This window comes from Sus scrofa, chromosome 6 (assembly GCF_054392235.1).
Source record: "Sus scrofa isolate SSC_HxYL_T2T_F1_AM1 chromosome 6, Sscrofa_HxYL_maternal_Yorkshire_Landrace_v2.0, whole genome shotgun sequence".
Lineage (NCBI taxonomy): Eukaryota > Metazoa > Chordata > Mammalia > Artiodactyla > Suidae > Sus > Sus scrofa.
The window spans coordinates 5,137,083-5,148,450 of NC_139388.1; the positions used below are offsets into that span (position 1 = coordinate 5,137,083).

Here is an 11,368-nt window from a genome sequence, read left to right on the forward strand (position 1 = left end):
ATCTCCCTCTGTGAAGACCATCATTTACATGAGAGCTTACGCTCAATGTTCATGTTCTGTAGGTTTTGACAAATGTCACATACAATGTCATTATATGTCATAGCTACATTACAGTATCAAACAAATAGTTCAATGCCTAAAAATCCCCGGTGCTCCAACTTCTCATCCTCTTGAACCCAAATCCCTGGCAACCACTGATCCTTTTACAGTCCTTAGAGATTTACCGTTTCCGTGATGTCCTAGAGTAGAAATCTGACTCCCTTTCAACATTTCTCATTTTTCTCAATTCCAAAGCATGCAGACCTGTCATCCAAAATCAAGAGAATTCCAGTTCAAAGCAAAGAGGCCGAGGGCCTTCCTATTTAAACTCAGCAGTTCGTGCTTCCCGTGGTCACTGGGAGGTGACCAAGTGTCCTGCTTCAGTTGGGATGGCCCCAATTTTAGCCCTGCAAGTCCTTGCCTCCAGGAAACCCACTCAGGCCCAGCGCAGGTAGTGTCCCCTCCCTCCCATCCCAGCCTTGCTTGGAGACTCATAGCTGCTCAAGCTGCCGCCTTGCACCTTGTGACTCTGCCTCAAAGTTGACTCTTTTAAATGCCACAGCAGGGTCACCAAGCCCCGGCCCCTCACTCTCCCAGTCTCCCCACTTAGACCACGCCAGACCCCTTCCCTTCTCAAAGGATGTGTACCCTCCCCTCTCCGGCCACTGCCCCCACTGTCCCCTTGGCCAGGGCCACTCCCCAGAGGGCCCCTTGCCCCCAAATTCTTGCCCTGCTAACTCCCACTCATGCTTCAAGTTTGAACTGAGTTGCTCTTTTCCTGAGAGGCCCCTCCTTGTCCCTGGACCACGGGAGATCTCCAGCACAGGTGTCCCCACTGTCCCCATGGTTTCCACAAAGCCATGGTATTCTATTACTTTTATGAGCTTAAAAGAAGGCACCAAAGCACAAACAACCCAAATGTCCAACAGCAGCGAATGGATGAACAGAATGTGGTCCATCTTGGCCATGGGCTATGATTCAGCCTTGAAAGGAAGCAAGTGCTGACCCCACGATAACATGGCTGAACCTTGAAAGCATCACATTTGTGTGGAAAAAGCCCGACACAGAGGCCACTCAACGTAGGAGTCCCTTTACATGAAACGTCCAGAAGAAACAAATCCCCAGAGAGGAAGACAAGTGACTGCCAGGCGCTGGCAAGAGAGCAAAATTTAGAAAGTATACATTTTCTTTTTGGGGTGACGATGATATTTTGGAGTTAGAGGGGCTGGTTGCAGGGCCTCGCAAATGTATTAAAGCCCACTGCACCGCACACTTTCAAAGTCAAAATGGTGACTTTTATGTCATGTGGGTTTTTTCTCAATGAAGATAAATTTCTAAGGAATGCTCTGAATATGTGTTGGTCGAATGGTGAACGGATGCGTTTATATGTAAATTGAGGAGATGGACGGGAAGCTAAATGTACAATTTCTATTTTTTTTTTTTTGGATACAATAGAGTTTAAAGTTCTCAGGGGCTCCCTCTGAACGTTTGGAGAGTCCCAGGGTCCCCAGTTACATTGTGCAGAAGGCGTGGGGCCAGTTCTCTGAGAAGCCTGCCCCTCCCTGCCAGCCTCCTGGCGGTTTGTCAAACACCCTGAGCGCCATCCAGCCTCCCCACCTTTTGACCTTCACAGGTCTCTCCGCCAGGGCCCAACCCTCCCTCCCTCTCAGCCCAGGCTTCAGTGTCCAGGTGTCCACTATGTAACATCTCATGGAGCAGAACTGGCATTCTGTGTGCCTTTCTGTAGGTAAATTCTGCTTCAGTAAAAAAATTCTGTTAACATCTGAAAGAGAAGGCAGATGAGATCTTAGCAATAAGATACATACACCATCTCAAGACCCAAGAGAGCGATGAGTCACAAAGCGGAGCAGTGGAGAAACCTGCCAGGCCCCACCTTGACCAAAGGATGAGGCTCACCAGGACCAACGACATCATGTGCCTGGGACTCGCGCCCGAGGGGACAGAGCTTCATTTCAGGGAATTCCAGGCCAAGGGCGGAACCCAAGCCCCATCATGAGGAAACGGCAATCCCCTCGGAGGGGCATCCTAGGAAATAACTGGCTTGTGCTCTTCAGAATTGTCAGGAAAGGCAAAGAAAGGCCGTGGGATGTTCCAGAGAGACCAAAGAGTCGTAACACTCAAATGTAATTTGTGATCCTGAATCAGCCTTGGAACTGGGAAAAGGCTTTATCGTCTGCTATCAAGGCCGTGAGGGGGACAACAGCTGACTTCACCCAAGGCCTGGAGGGAAGACTCCGGAATGACGTCAACTTCTGGGGCTGCTCAGGGCACTCTGGTGGTGAGAGAATGTCCCTTTGGAAGGGCACGCTGAAGGGTTTCAGGAAAGGGAGGAGGGGGTGAAAAAGCGACGGAGCAAAGGCACACACACGTGGATACTCTGGAAAGAACAGGTGCGAACCTGAAACGGCCACACAGCGTGGGATTCGGCCTACAGAACATTCTCTGACATGACGCAATTACAGAGATGGAGGGCAGGCTGGTGGCTGGCAGGGGTCAGGGATGGGGTGACTACAAAGTGAGGACAGCCACGTGGTGACGGAGCCCGTACTTTATAGGAGTCCACACCTGAGATCAGGGGCACAGAGATCTCGCTCCCACACCAAGCAGGGCAGTTTCCTGGCTTCCATCTGGCACGGTGGTTACATAAGACGTGACCTGGGAGACAGCTGAGGGAACGTGCCTTCCTGTGTGATTTTTGCAGCTTCCTGTCCAGCTGTAATTATTTCAAAATAAGAAGTTAAAAAAGTGGAGTTCCCGTTGTGGCTCAGCAGGTTAAGAACCCGGTTAGTATCCATGAGGAAGTGGGTTCAATCTCCGGCCTCACCCAGTGGGTAAAGGATCCGCCCTTGCCTCAAGCTGCGGCGCAGGTCAAAAATGCAGCTTGGATCCTGCATCGCTGTGGCTGTGGCGGGCAGTTGAAGCTATGAATCGACCCCTAGCCAGGGAACTTCCATAAGCCGCAGGTGCAGCCCTAAAAAATAAAATAAAATAAAAGTTAAAGAAAGTAACTTTCCGTTTCTTGGTCTATTTTCCTCCAAGGAAAGAGGAATAGCTTTAATTCACTGACTCCATCAATCTGTTCATCATCAGACCTGCTTCCCTCCCCGCCCCAGGGCAGTCAGTGGGTCAAGCTGGGAATACGTCTCCATCTTTCCTGCTTTATTACCAACACCCAGAGGAGTGCCTGGCACACAGTAGGTGCTTAACACTGTGCTGAACTGATGAGCATATAAGAGAGTCATAGCCAGGCAACTGAGGGCCAGGGCCTCAGTGAAATTGAAGAGGCCAGACCGAGGCACAGTGGCATCGTGGGGCACCGAGAGGCCCCTCTGGAGGGGGAGGGTGCTCCCAGGCTGGCAGGACCAGACACTGCAGCTGGACCTGCAGAGCCAGCATTCTCCTTGCTTTGGGCCATTTGGAGCAGCCGGCAAGACACAGAGAGACTTCTGACAACCAGCGTGGGCCACAGTGGACCCGGTTTAACCGGTAGGCAAACTGGTTCATTCGTTCCACACACATTTGAGAGCCGGAGAGGAGTGAGGCTGCTTGTGTTGGGTGACCACACCGTGAGCAGACAGCCCTGCTCCCGTGGCACCCGGGCCGTGCCCTCACTGGGTCCCCCAGCGCGTGCTGGCTTGTCCTCAGCAGCCCACTTTCACTGTAGCGAATGCTGCCGTCCTCCAGCAGATCCCCTGGGACCCCTTTTCCCGTTTGTGGGCTCCCCCTTCTGACATCCAGCCTCTGCCTCTCGAAACCAAGATGCCTGGAAATGTGCCTCCTTCCCCTGCCCCCAGGCTTTCCTCAACCAGGACGGGCAGGAAACCCACTCCGAGCCCCCAGGGTGGGGGTAGGGGGACAACTCCAGAGCTCCCTGGGGGCCAGCCTGAGCCTGGCACTTGCCCGAAACCACGCCCTTGCCTCTCCCGTTCCCTTCCCAGTTTCTGCTGGAAGGACATCCTGAAACCACGAGCCCACGAGCCTCACCTCAGGCTCTTCTGGGGAAGCCGACCTGGGGCAGAATCAAAGGCACAGAGTGGCTGTGTCACTGGGCCCCCGTCACACAGCTGAGAGAAGAGGCTGAGCCAGAGCTTGTGTCCCTGGAGTCTCACATCAGGATGTGTACGCCTGACCATCATGCTTCACTGCCGCCCTGGAGGGGCTCACTCATTCCTTCGCAAACCTGCTCTGACCGTGCCAGGCTTGGAGCCCAGTGGGTTAAGAACCCGGCGTTGCCAAAGCTTTGGCTTAGGTCGAGACTGTGGCTCGGATCTGATCCCTGGCCTGGGAGCTCCACATGCTTCAGGGTGGCCAAAAAATTATATATATACCTTCAACTCTAGCACTCCTGCAGAGCCCCTCTGCCATGTCGGGTCACCTGTTACAGGATGTGGGTACGCTCGAGGGGCCATAATTCTGCCCTCCGTTCCAACCATCTCCCCACCCCCTACCTCTGATGGGTTGAGACCCGTGCTGTCTGCCCTGCAGCATTCCCCACAGCCGGGGTTTGCTCTTTGCACACTGCTGGGGCAGTGCTCCGTGCCCCTCCGTCCTGGGAATTTCCTGAAAACTGGCACAGGGACCCAGAAGCTAGATGGGGCTCAGGCTCCATCCCATGGCCCATGTCTCTCCATCAGGGGCTCCTGGTGGCTGGCGGTCTCTTTTGGCGATGTTACTATCACTGAGGTACCATGTCAGATGCACTCATGCACTGGGGAGCGCAAACCAATGATATTCGAACCCTATCACAGTCCCCCGTTTTTTTTCTTTTCACGGCCACACCTGTGGCATATGGAAGCTGCTAGGCAAGGGGTGGAGTCGGAGCTACAGCTGCCGGCCACAGCCACAGGAACACGGGACCTGAGCCTCGTCTGTGACCTACACAGCTCATGGCAACTCCAGATCCTTAACCCACTGAACAAGGCCAGAGGTCAAACCCGCATCCTGTGGACACTCTGTCAGATCCTTAACCTGCTGAGCCACGTTGGGAACTCTGCATTATTGCCTTTTAATGTATTAGCTGGAGCACTTTCATTGAGAGATGCTGCCTGTCATCTATGCTTTGTTTCCAGTGGGCATGGGAAAGGCAGTGTCACTGCTTGATTCCCGCACTTTACCTGTGGTCCAGACAATAAACCAGTTCCTGTCACCCTCCAAAGGAAACCCACTAGTTTGTTGTTGTTGTTGTTGTTTTGTCTTTTCTAGGGCGGAACCTGAGGCATATGGAGGTTCCCAGGCTAGGGGTCAAATCAGAGCTGTAGCCGCCGGCCTACACCAGAGCCACAGCAACGCGGGATCCGAGCTGTGCCTGCGACCTACACCACAGCTCACGGCAACGCCGGATCCTTAACCCACTGAGCGAGGCCAGGGATCGAACCCGCAACCTCATGGTTCCTAGTCGGCTTCGTTAACCACTGAGCCACGAAGGGAACTCAGAGACCCACTAGTTTTTGAACACATTTCTGCGACCTCGGGATCGTAGAGATCATGGGTTCAACCCACTGCACCACTACCCTTCCTGAAGCTCTGGGGTCACGTCTGGCCACGGGGAACCCTCGAGCTGGCTTCTGAGTTCTCCTGGCATCATCTCAGGAGCCTCTCCAAGAAACCCTGCTTTGTAATTTTCAAAAAATGGGAAATGACATTTTAGGACCATAACCTGTGGATTAGGCTACAGAGGTGACCAATTTTTCTAGGACTTCAAAGGGGGCAGGGCTCAATCATATAAGTTTGCTTTTTTCTTTTTTCTCTTTTTTGGGTCACTCTGCAGCATATGGAGTTCCTGGACCAGGAATCAGATCCGAGCCACAGATGCAATCTACACCACAGCTGCCGGCGGCAACACCAGATCCTTTACCCCACTGTGCCAGGCCGGGGATCGAACCTGCATCTTGGCTCTGCGGGGACACCACCAGTCCTGCTGCACCACAGTGGGAACGTCCACATAAGTGTATTTTTAAAATGAAATACCTTGGGAGACGCCACCCCCACTCTGGTGTGTCCAGGCCGGGGGGGGGGGGGTCTCACTTCGTAACTTGGCCTGATTACACCACTGGATTGGCCGCTCTGTCCTCTCAGAGGCTTACCCCCGACTCTTCTCTCCCATGCCTGCAAGTTTAAGAAACAAGACTGCCATCCCCTGTTAGAGTTTCCATTTAAACAAACGGTTTGAGAGCCCACATCCTATTTAAATGGACAGTTCTTAACCCAGAGCCCGAGGACAACCAAGCGGGTGCGGGGGCGGGGGGACTGTCTGCTCTGAACCCAGCCCCCACCTCCTGCTCCCCCTGCCCCTCCAGACTTTCTGTTCCTGCCTCCATCTCTGCTGGGCCCCACCAGGGACAGGAACCTTCTCAACGCTCCCAGAGGCATCACAGCTCCCGCAGTCGCAGGACCTCCTCCCATCTCGCCCTGAGACTTTGGGGAGCCCATCACCCCAGGCAACCGTGAGCTCCTCCTTCATCATCTCTTGCTACGTCAGTGCCTTGCGGCCTCTGTGCCTCAGGGGACTCCCTGCCCTTCCCAGCAGCCCCCCAATCCCTTTCCCCCCTTCCCCCCTCTCTACTGGAAGCAAACCCCCCCCCCGCCCCGCCTCAGGCCAAGCCCTGCCCATGAGAATCAGGCTCCTCTGGTGGTGTGTTTTGTGCACACTCCCCAGCATCCTACTTTGGCATGTAGGTCAGGCCACCTCCCTCGGTCCCGCCACCCCTAAGAACAGCTGGTCTTCCCGTAACACTTGCCACGCACCAGGAACCATCCTAGCTTCCCCGCACAGCTGGCCTAGGATGCTGGACTGTCTTCAGGGCATTTTTATGGAAGAGGTGACTTTGGCTCAGCATCACCTCGGGAGTGGGGGGGAGGATACAGGACTCACCCACTGACGGCTGGGCTCCTGAGTCTGCTGGAAGGCAAAACCACTCAAGACCAACCCCTCAGCATCCTCTGGGGAAGGATCCAGGACCTGCATAAATAATAAACCGACAAGCAAGAGGGAACCACCTCCCTGTGTTATCATCTCCCCCCAGAGCGGGCATCAGAGTCAGGGAGGGCATGCCACACAGGCTGCCAGGCCCAGCCCCAGAGTCCCTCCCTCGGGAGGGCTCGGGCAGCCTGAGAACCTGCATTTCTAACGAGGTCCCCAGCGATGGCAATGCCAGTGCTGATGCGACTGGTCCCAGGAGCCCCCTCTGGGAACTGCTGCTCTAGGGAACTTGCCTGCGAGGAAGAACAGGCCTGGGCTGGGACCATGCTCCCTCTCAAAGCGCAGGATGTGGTGATTCCAGCATGACCTCTCCCATCCAGGTGGTCCCATGGTAACGACCTTACGGTTACGTTCAAAGGACACCCACCACCCTCATCTGTTAGAGATGCATTCTGAAGCAGTCACAGGTGACACAGAGGATGAGCCCTTTAAAATACTCTAGACCCCCCCCCCCCGCCCACCACTGCCCCCTCAAAAAGCTAAGACAGTGGTAGCTGGCTCCTGAGTCCAAAGAGGGTCTTTCTTCCCCTTCTGAGGCCTTGTTTGTGTCTGGAGGTGTTAATGACATTGATTTCAGGAGGAAAGAAGCCCGGGCTCTCCCCTCAGTAAGTGAACTTGAGCCAGACACTTGCAAGACCCGAGTCTCCATTCTTTCATCTTCCCGACCGGTTGCCGAGGCCCAGTGGATGCCAGATGTCGGCACTCAGCTGGGCACAGAACCCTGAGATTTTAATTCCCCAGCTGACTCCGCTCTTACACATTCCCCAGCCTCGGCCTGGCCAGGGCAGCGCCTCGAGGTCAGGGACTGACCCATCTCAAGGCCCCTGTTCATCAAGCTCCTGGGCTGTGTGTGGAACTTTCCAGAAGCCTGCCCATCTGGGAGCAGGAGGCCTGGGTGTGTGTTCCCGGACCATGAGGCTTCTGGACGGTCACAGGCAGGAGGGCTGCTTAGATCCTCAGGGGCTGCCCCACGCTGGGACTTAGACCTTTATGTGGCCAAGGGGTCCCACACAGGAAATCCCTGGTTCAAAGGTGGTTCCAGTGAATTCCATGGGGCCTTCACACTCTCTCAATGTGTTTTGCTGCTGCTGGTGGTGGCATATTGTCTTGGTTTGGTTTGCTTGGGTTTGGATTACAAAAACCAAAACCACATTTGTCTAGCCCAGGGCAAAGTCAGGGGCAGCCAGGGACGAGGGACCCAGGAGCTGTTTCCTTGAACCGCAATACAGGGAGGACAGCCAAGTCTCATATCACTTGGAAGAAAGTTCTGGAAAGCTGTCAAGAACCCAGTGTTTTCTCTCTCCCCCCCCCTTCCCGCTCCCTCTCCCTGGCTCGTTCTCCCATCCCTCTCTCTCACATAGAAGGCAGGAGGTGGCCCCTGCACGGCCACAAGTCCCATCGCTCCGTCCGTACCACCAGCAAAGCCGGCTGCTGTTTGCCCAGCCATTTTCTGCGTGTCAGCTCTTGGGCAAAAAGCGTCGCCACCAGGATTTCGCATAATCCCGCAGAGGCCATGGAGGAAGGCGCTGCTTTCATCCTTCCGACTTCCAGAGAAGGAAACCAAACCACAGAGAGGTCCAAGTTGCCTGAGGTCACACTGTTGAGAAACGAGCGCCTTAATCCCAGCCCGGCTACCTTCCATGTCAAAGATGCAAGAGTGGCTTCTTTGTGGGGGGGGGGGGGGGTTAGGAATCTGATTGGCTTAGCTTGAGTCAGGTGACCTGGTTCTCCCCCAATCAGCTGTGGTGGAGGAGGCGGGTCCCAGAGCATCAACATGGCGGCCCCCATTAGGGGACGCTTTTCAGGTGGGAGGGTGAGCCTGGCACCTGATCCCGCTTCTGATCCCTTCCTCCTTCCTGAGGAGCCTTCCCTGGACAAAAATCCCTGCTGCGCTGGTCTTCTCACTTGTGGAAGTAGATGAGGCCTGAGTTCAAATCCTGCCTCTGCCATTTTCCTGATGGTCTGCTCTTGGGCAAATGACTTCACCTCTCTGAGCCTCAGTGTTTTCATTTGTAAACGAGGATCCTAAGACTGGCCCCTCCTGGAAGCGAAGGGAAGTAAATGAGATAATAACCCAGGCAATTTTGTGGCTTCGCATTGTTGTCAGACTCAAGATGTGAACTGTCTGGCACCTGCCTAACTTTCTGGCCCATAACCTCCCGGTCCCAAAGTGCCCCCCTTTCTCCACCCACGCCCAGCCATGCTCTTCCCTCTTCTTCCCCATTCTAAGTTAACTGACTGTTCTCTGAGTGGGTTGAACTGTGTTCCCCTAAAAGTTGTGTCCACATTCTACAGAACCCCAGAACCTGTGTATGTGAGTTTATTTGGAAATAGGGTCTTTTTTTTTTTTTTTTTTTTTTTTTTTGCCTCACCCATGGCATACAGAAATTCCTAGGCCAGGGATCAAACTCGAGCCACATCAGCAACCCGAGCCACAGTAGTGACAATGTCAGATCCTTAACCTGCTGAGCCACCAGGGAAATCCTGGAAGTAGGGTCTTTGCTTTGCTAATGTACTTCAGCGAAGGATCTTGAGACGGGATGATCCTGGGTGGGCCCTAAATCCAATGATAAGTGTCCTTGTAAATGAAAGGAGAGGGAAATTCAGGACCCAGAGACCAGAGGGGAAGGCCATGGGATGGCAGCGCCAGAGATCGCATGATACGTCTGCAAACTGAGCAATGGCGCAGAGTCCCAGCCACCACCACAAGCTGGAGAGTGGCATGTGACATCTTCTCCCTCACAGCCTCCAAAAGGAACCAGCCCTACTGACACCCTGATGTGACCTTGGTCTCCAGAGCTGGGAGAGGCTCCATCTCTGTCATTTATGGTAATTCGTAGGCTAGTTACAGAAAACTCATACTCAGGAACTTAGCACAGAATCCCCTCCTCCAGGAAGCCCTCCCTGACTTCTCAGCCTGCCCAGAGGCCCAGCACCTACATAAACTTGATCCTTGCCCTTCGCACTGGGCCTGTGAGCACCCACCCACCTGTGTCTCCCCCCTCCAGCCTCTTCCAGGGGGATCCACATGCCAGCAGGCCTCCAAGCTGTCAACAACGGACCACACTCTGTTGGTGGAATTTCTGGCAGCAGCCCACAGGCACCTGCAGGGAGAAAACTTGTCTGGAGCTGGGAGCCTCGACCTTCTCCCCCAAGGGCCTGCTCACCTGTCCCAGGTGGAAGCATGCGGAGGCCTCCCCTGGGGTCATCACATAAAGTCTGTTGTGCCCCATGTCCCCTGGAAGGGCCCACCCCGCCTTCCCCTTACACTACCTGGCTGATCTCAGAGAGATGTTCTAGAAAAAGAGCTGGGGCGGGGTGGGGGGTGCAAGGCGGGGGAATAGTTCTGGCAGCAGAGATGGAAACTGGCCCCAGGAAAGACTGTGGCCATGTCACTCCCCCCTAGGGACAGAGGGACTGTTTAATCACGTTTGTTTTATGGAAGAGCTGCCCCACTGGGTGAGGCCCCTGGCAGGTTCCTGCCCTCAGCCAAGCGCCCTCGGGGCCAAGTGCTTTTCAGACACTTTGGACCAGGCTGGGCAGACTTGCCCACTGTTGCCCAGCTTTCTGGGGTTCCGCTGACACAGGAGGGACGGAGCTCCCTTGGAGGCTGCCCCTCCTCCCCCGCAGCTGTGGGCCTGTCCCCAGAGAGCCAGAGAGGTGGCCTCTGTTGTCTCTTCAATATAGGAGGCCTTGTGTGGCAAGAGAGAACATTCTAGACTGGGGTTTCGAGGGAGGGGGGCTGGCCTCCTGCAGTTCCTGGGAGGCCGGGAGAAGGGAGGCTGGCCAGTTCCAAGCTGGGTGACCCTGGCTGAACTGCTTCTCCCCACGTCAGCTTCCTCTGCAGAACTAGAGGAAACCCATGTGCTCTGTGGACGGTGCCAGCGACAGCTTCCTGGTGGCAATACCGGGCTGCAGCTACCCAAGGTGTTACCACGGGGGAGGCGGGCCTCCCTGGACTTCTCCTCCCATGTCCTGTGAATTTACTATTATTGAACATTTTTAAAGTTTCAAATTATTTTTTCAAAAAGAAAAACCGGTAGATGATGATCTTAATACGAAATGTAATCTGACTTTGACAATTAATAGCAAAAAAAAAAAAAAAAAAAAAAAAAAAAAGGCAGCTGTGTTCTTCCCTTCCTACAGTCTTTTCCAGAAGGTCTTTCTATAATGTGTACTTCCTGGGAGAGGGACAGTAACTGTGTGATACCTCCCTCCTGTGAATGGCTGCAGATATAAGAATGTCATAACAGCGCAACCCTGTCATCAAAAACTCAATACCTATACGTGCGCATGTAAGCACACAGATTAAAGGCTTTTTCTTAATGA

At 54.2% G+C, this 11,368-nt stretch overlaps 1 long non-coding RNA gene across 3 annotated transcripts; it reads right to left on the bottom strand.

The window, feature by feature from the left end:
- Positions 1–1,461: 1,461 nt before the first annotated feature.
- LOC106507552 (uncharacterized) lies at positions 1,462–10,143 on the bottom strand. Of its 3 annotated transcripts, XR_014805334.1 has the most exons (6): positions 10,029–10,143; positions 7,273–8,636; positions 6,932–7,018; positions 6,028–6,165; positions 2,626–2,773; positions 1,957–2,332 (listed from the first exon to the last, which is right to left on the bottom strand). It is a non-coding gene; the product is annotated as an uncharacterized LOC106507552 (long non-coding RNA). The 3 variants fall into 3 exon arrangements; XR_014805332.1 differs by lacking the exons at positions 1,957–2,332; positions 10,029–10,143 and adding an exon at positions 1,471–1,822 and having other exon boundaries at positions 8,397–8,707; XR_014805333.1 differs by lacking the exons at positions 7,273–8,636; positions 10,029–10,143 and having other exon boundaries at positions 1,462–2,332; positions 6,932–7,272.
- Positions 10,144–11,368: the final 1,225 nt, after the last annotated feature.